The sequence below is a fragment of the Mixophyes fleayi genome, chromosome 2 (genome assembly GCF_038048845.1).
Source record: "Mixophyes fleayi isolate aMixFle1 chromosome 2, aMixFle1.hap1, whole genome shotgun sequence".
NCBI lineage: Eukaryota > Metazoa > Chordata > Amphibia > Anura > Limnodynastidae > Mixophyes > Mixophyes fleayi.
In genome coordinates this window covers 314,214,345-314,220,806 of record NC_134403.1, presented here as the reverse complement: position 1 = coordinate 314,220,806, position 6,462 = coordinate 314,214,345, and the positions used below count along the sequence as shown (strand labels likewise).

The 6,462-nt window shown below is 39.1% G+C and overlaps 1 protein-coding gene across 10 annotated transcripts in view; it reads left to right on the top strand.

Annotated features, from left to right (window-relative positions):
- The first annotated feature begins 1,709 nt into the window (after positions 1 to 1,709).
- TSPOAP1 (TSPO associated protein 1) overlaps positions 1,710 to 6,462 on the top strand; it is a 341,002-nt gene continuing 336,249 nt past the window's right edge. For 5 of the 10 annotated variants that reach the window (XM_075196596.1, XM_075196605.1, XM_075196597.1 and 2 more), the window contains exon 1: positions 1,713 to 1,810. The gene's annotated coding sequence lies outside the window, so the exon portion shown is untranslated. The other 5 variants (XM_075196600.1, XM_075196601.1, XM_075196602.1 and 2 more) reach the window with 3 other exon arrangements.

Sequence of the window (6,462 nt, the reverse complement as noted above, 5' to 3'; positions counted from 1 at the left end):
TAAATATTGGTCTCCATGAAAATGGCCACCTCTATAGGCATCAATACATGGACATAGGACACAATATCTGAACTGTGTCATCATGCCACAGATTGCAAAGCCAACCACTTCTTGTACTGGCTCAGCATCAAGGAGAATGCCAGACGCTTCAGGGAGTGAGGAAGATCACCCCTATTTCAGGGAGTCTCCCTGACATTCATGGAGAGTTGGCAAGTATGCTTTTCATACACCAAAACAGCAGTTCACAGGGATCATAAAGGAACCTGTTTGTACAGGTCTAGAGGCGAGAATCTGAAGGACACCTGCAATCTCAAGGAACAATAACCAGAGGAATCATCCAATTACACATCGAGTTCTTGTAAGGTCAAGACCCTTTGACCTATGAATGTGGACCTTAATACTGTAACTGTGTATCTTTGTGATGTCACTGCTTTTTACAACTGTATAATGTATAAATTGCTCACCTCTGATAGAAGCGTGTCTTGGTGCCAACAGGTGCAAGCGTATGTATGCCAGACTCTGCCTTTTAATACTTTGTGAATAAAACCTATGTGCTTTGGAATCACAGTGATCGCATCGGAGAATCTTTATTGCAAACGATACATACGAACATATCAGCTTGCTTCCTACAAACATGGAGTAGCGCAAATTAGAGCAAATCGTGTTTAAAATGGTGTTTAAAGTACTCTACATTAACAAAGAAAATACTTTTATTTCCCATTTTGAGCACCATAAACTTATGTAATTTAGCTAAAAAATGGCATGGCTGCAGATGACTCAAAATGAGCTCAAATTATGTATGATCAGAAAATACAAAATTAAAGATAGGAAAATAATAATAAATAATACCAAAATCAAAATGTAATAAACTGATATTTTGGCTACAGACATTTCATCTCTACTAATAAGAATATACATCTTAAACTGTACGCTCCAATTGGGACAGGGGCTTATGTGAATGATTCATTATTCTCTGGAAAGCGTTGCATAATGCATAGGTGCTATACCATACATCCCAACTTTTGGAATCTTTTCGTAAGGACACAAGAAGAAAGTATGGTCATGAGACATGCTTGAAGGGCCCCATTCACACTGGAGGCCTACTCAGCATTACGAAGGGGGGTCATTACCTTCCCTAAAAACAACCTTTAATACTGTGCACTGCAGTTAAGCCATACTTGCCAACCTTTGAAAACTGAATTCCGGGAGAACACCCGGGGTGGGGTGCGGTCAATTGTGTCATTTTGGCCCCATCCCCTTAACAAAAACGTCATTTTGTGTGACAAAAACATCATTTTGTCGCGGGGGTTGGGGCCAGAATGGCGTGATTTTGGTGAGTAAGTTGCAGTATGCGGGATACTTGTCTGCTCTCCCAGGAGACCTACCTGGATTTCAGGAGTCCCCAAGACATTCTGGGAGAGTTGGCAAGTATGAGTTAAGCGCTGCATGAAAACTTTTTTTAGTTTTATGGCTTTAGAACTGAAAATAACTGGTGTTTTAACACTTCTGACAGTAGTCTGGTGGGGCATGTTGATTTATAATTATACACAAACTGATATGTCTAAGACAATTAAAAGCATATCGTTGCGTCTGCTTGTTTATAACATTCAGTTACTATCCTTGTTTATGACCGAAAAAACCAAGAACGCAGCACAGAACGTTACTGAACGGGGAGCGGGTACGAGCAGTGAGCGGGTGATGGGAGCGCGCATGTGAGGGCAGTGATGTAAAGCGGCCAGCACGCGCCTGTCTCGTCAGTTGGTTTCCGTTAGCTTTGGCGCCGGGGGCGCGCTCGTTTGGGGAGGGCTAGGTGAGTGAGAGCGGGAAAGTCACCACAGATAATGTAACCAGCACTATTTATGCCCGTAATAGGTATGACTGTATCTAAGAACGAATCGATTTAATAGGCCAGTCATGTTTTTACATGCGCACATGGCTTTCAGTACTGTAACCCACCTGCGGCCAATCTGTGTGGTTCTTTGGCTTTTGTGGAACTAGAAGTCTCAGCATGCCGTTGCAGTATGTAAATATGTGTTTTGCACGTGTGTACTCCACAACAACAAATCTATAGTGTATTAGCTAATATACCAGTCCATGGTTAATTTGGTTTATTTCCCTATACTTTTTAGAAGATAATTGTAATGCTTACCCAACGTTACTAGTTATTGGGGCACAATGTGTACAGTCTCTAATATAGGATTTTGCTATTTTCCCATCTTGCTGCCATCAATACAACACAATAGTCAGCAACCAGTTAAAATAGTGTGGGTGATCAAATGCTACGGTTAATAAAACAAGTTATTAATAACAAATCAAGCCAGTGCATGGTTGTATGTACTAGCTTTAAATTTGTTTCCATTTGCAATTCCTTCAAATGTCAGGCGTTTCTTTTTGTTTTTAATTCATTTCTGACATCGCCTCAAAAAATTGACGTTTATTTTAATGGAGTTTCTATTTAATAGGTCACATAAAAGTTATATCAATCAGTTGCTCACTGGCTGCAGTAGATTTATTGTGGGACTATGACTTTATAATGTTAATGCTACAGGTTCTGATCAGACAATAGGACTTGATTAGAGCTAGGTGGACCTGCGCATTGCGTGTATGTAGGAAAAGACATATGCAAGAAAAAGTGTATTTGGAGTCGGGCACATCTCAAGATTTGTCCAGCTTATAAACGGGATTTGTGCCAGATGTCAGACGTTACCAGTATGTGCACCTACACCCTTCTGTAGTGTGGAGACGTAGCTTGAAAGTGTTAGTAGCAAGTACCTATCACCTTATTTGTACACAATACAGTAATGTATTTCATTGTATATGCAGAGAATAGCGTATTGACAATGTTATTAATAAACGTGAATTGCGTTTTCAATAAAAAAAATGTTTGTAAATACAAACCCTTCCACAACTGTTTGTGGGAATCTTCTTTCCTGCAGTAGTCCAAATGAAAACGTTAATTAAGTAATGGAAATAGATGTCCCCATCTCATATAAAACACTAATGAATTAAGTACTATTATTATGCAAACAGCCAATTATAAGTGACTAGATAGTGCTGCTGATAGTCATCGTCATTATGTATTGTTGCATCAGCCCTCCAGTACCTGCTGAAGATGAACATCATAAATGTCATATCTGCAGTTGCTCTTATTGTACTCGGAATATGCCTGCCCCTGTTTTGCCTGTTAAGGTGTAAGGGAGCCCAAGTCTGATGCACAAATGTACATGCAGGCATATGCATTTTTGGTGTGCATTCACTGTATGGAAATGAGTCTCTTACACAAAACGAAAACTGACATACATTCAACTCTAAATGAGCCTCACTGTGTTCAAAGTGAAAGCTGTGTACTTAATGCAAAAGTGTGAAACTACAATGCCAGGTAACCCAGAAATGTTGCTATTATGAGTCTCGCCAGGAATTCATGATGATGCCCGGAATTCCTTGTGTGGTGTGGATCCCAATGACAGTGTATGTGTAGTCTAACCTGATCTACACTACCACTAAAACTATGCGATCCAGTATTACCTGGATCTAATAGCAATTTGCATGCAAGTTGCTATATTCGGTCCATATAGTACTAGATATAATATTAGTTTGCAGGGGCTACCTATCAGAAACTGCTCACTGTATGGGATCTACCAAGAGTAAAAAGCAACGACAGGACCCCCCCCAAGTCCCCACATTGACACCCATCTGACAAAATTTATATTTCCAGTACTGGCCCCCTCCCGTTCTTCCAGGCTTAGAAATGCCGCATAAGGGTATGTTGTACTCGTGTGATGATAGTATATCGGTAAAATATAAAATGTCCATTTTTGTCCTTTATAACTATTACTATGTATAAATTAATCTGGGATTTCTGTACTTGTGAATTGGGCAATTCAATTTTTGTGTAAATATTTAGGGTTGTACTAATTTGACATAGTATTTTTCCCAATGTTTTCATTATAAATCTCATAAAAATCAAACAATGTATATTTTAATTGGCTAACAAATGAAAGCCCTGTCAGCTGGGTAGAATAAGCAATAAAAAATTATTCTCAATGAAATTGAGTGATCATCAAAAGGCGAAATTATGGTCTCGATCTGAGGGGTTTAAAAGGAGTGTGCGCTTGTCAGTCTTACATTTTTAGTCATTTGAGAAAAACAACCCATACAATTGTTCTTTGGATATCTCTCTGAAAATCTTGCCTCCTAAGTGACTGACTTATTAATTATATTATATACATTTTTTTGGCCTTATTACAAAACAATGCAAACCATTATAGTAAGCTATTTGTTATAGAATTGTGATTGCTGTTAGCACAAATAGATCCAGTACAATACACTTTAAAAGGGACCATAATAATAGTATGCGCTTGTTAGCATTAGGTTCTATCAGAATGCTGTAGTTTCCAAAGCTAGAGGTGAACCATTTATACACAGTACAGTTGTAAAAAGCAGTGACCTCACAAAGATACACAAAGTATTAAGGTCTTCGTTTATAGGTAGAAGGGTCTTGACCTCACAAGAACTCGATGTGTCATTGGATAATTCCTCTGGTGATTGTTACTTGGGATTGCCAGGTGTCCTCCTTTAGATTCTTGCATCTGTTCCTGGTATGTAGTGGTTAGTGCCTACAAAAAAAACAGTGACGTGGTCATGGGTGCCCAAGGCTCATTGATACGTGTGGGGAATGAAGGCTAGCACGTCTGGTACAAAAAGAGATTATGTAGCACAGATTGCTAAACAAGTTAATGCTGGCTATGATAGAAAGGTGTCAGAACACTCAGTGCATTGTAGTTTGCTGGGTAGCCGCAGACTGGTCAGAGTGCTCATGCTGACCCCTGTCCACCTCCAAAAGTTCCACAAATGAACCACGGAGGAATGGAAGAAAGTGGCCTGGCCTGATGAATCATGTTTTCATGTAAATTTTGAAAACATTTGGGTTTGTGTGTCGTTTACCTGGGGAGATGGCACCAAGATGCACTATTGAAAGAAGGAAAGTCAGTGGAGGCATTGTGATACTCAGAGCAATGTCTGCTGTGAAAGCTTGGGTCCTGGGATTCATGTGGATGTTACTTTGATACCTACCTAAGCATTTTTGTGGGACAAGTACACCCTTTCATGGCAGAGGTATTCCCTGCTGGCACTGGCCTCTTTCAGCAAGATAATGCAACCTGGTGCACTGCAAAAATTGTTCAGAAATGGTTTGAGGGACACAGTGTTGACTTGGCCTCCAAATTCCTCAGATTTCAATCTGATTAAGCATCTGTGGTGTGTACTGGAAATAAAAAGTCTGAGCCATAGAGGTCCCTTCTCGCAGCTTACAGGACTTAAGAAAGAAATATATCAGTTTATACAATCTTCACAGTAAAAAATGAATTAACAACTGTTTGAAATTCTGCCTGTTATTAATGATGTTCTATCAAAGAGCTAAAAATATTACATTTGACCTGTGGGGCTAATGTTGACGTTGAGTATTCGAGCCTTTCTGTTTTTATCTCAGAACATTTTTAACTTTCGCTTTTAGTTTAGCTTAGTTGTGGAAGAGGAGTCTCTCCGCTGTTGTGTTATGTCGCCTCTGGTGGCGATGTAGATATGCCCAGTAACATGCGTATTGTATGACGGAAGCGTGCCAGAAAAATATTAAAAAAGAGCAGTCTCTGGGGGTAACCTCAAATCAAACCCAGTTACTTGTGTGATTAAGTTGGCGACTTCTACCCAAAAAAGGTTAAAGACTGCAGTTATGTTGTTTGACTGGGCTAAAGAACATCCTATGTATTAGTTTTATTAAATTAATTATTGATACATTTAGATATTTGGTGACAATCTCTTAAAATTCTCTCCCATTCCTCCTCTGTAATGCTGATGTTCAAGTCTGCTTACAATTTTAATTGTGATGATGATTTACTGGGCTTCTTGGCTGTCAAAATAAAATTCTACCATGATGATATTCATCCTCTCTGACTGAGAAAATACCTTTGACAGTATAAAATATGGGATCATTGTAGGTTTAGCCTCTGTTGTAAAGCTGGGTACACACTGATGCAATTATTGTGCAGGTCACACGATAAACTACCGTTTGTCAGATATTACATTAGTGTGTATGCTCCCACCCTCATGTTTTATCATATCAAAGCACATTTCATCGTTTGATTTTTTTTTTTTTTTTAAACTTCCTAAAAAATTATGATCAACAATTGAACAATGTCGTGCAATTTTGAAAGGGATAATTTCATAGCGAATCAATTATAAACATTGTTTACATGCTCTATATGTCATCTATGTGTTCCTGTATCCAAGTGTATTCAACATGAATTGTAAACACTTGTTCAATTACAGATTCCCAATAAAGTATCATTTATATACTTGTGACAGGATGGACCGCCTATGCCGCTCTGTTGTTGCTGGGAACTGGCTGGGCTTACTTTGCCACTGTCCCCTTTTATTATTCCGAATACGCCCCTCCTGTCGCAGTAG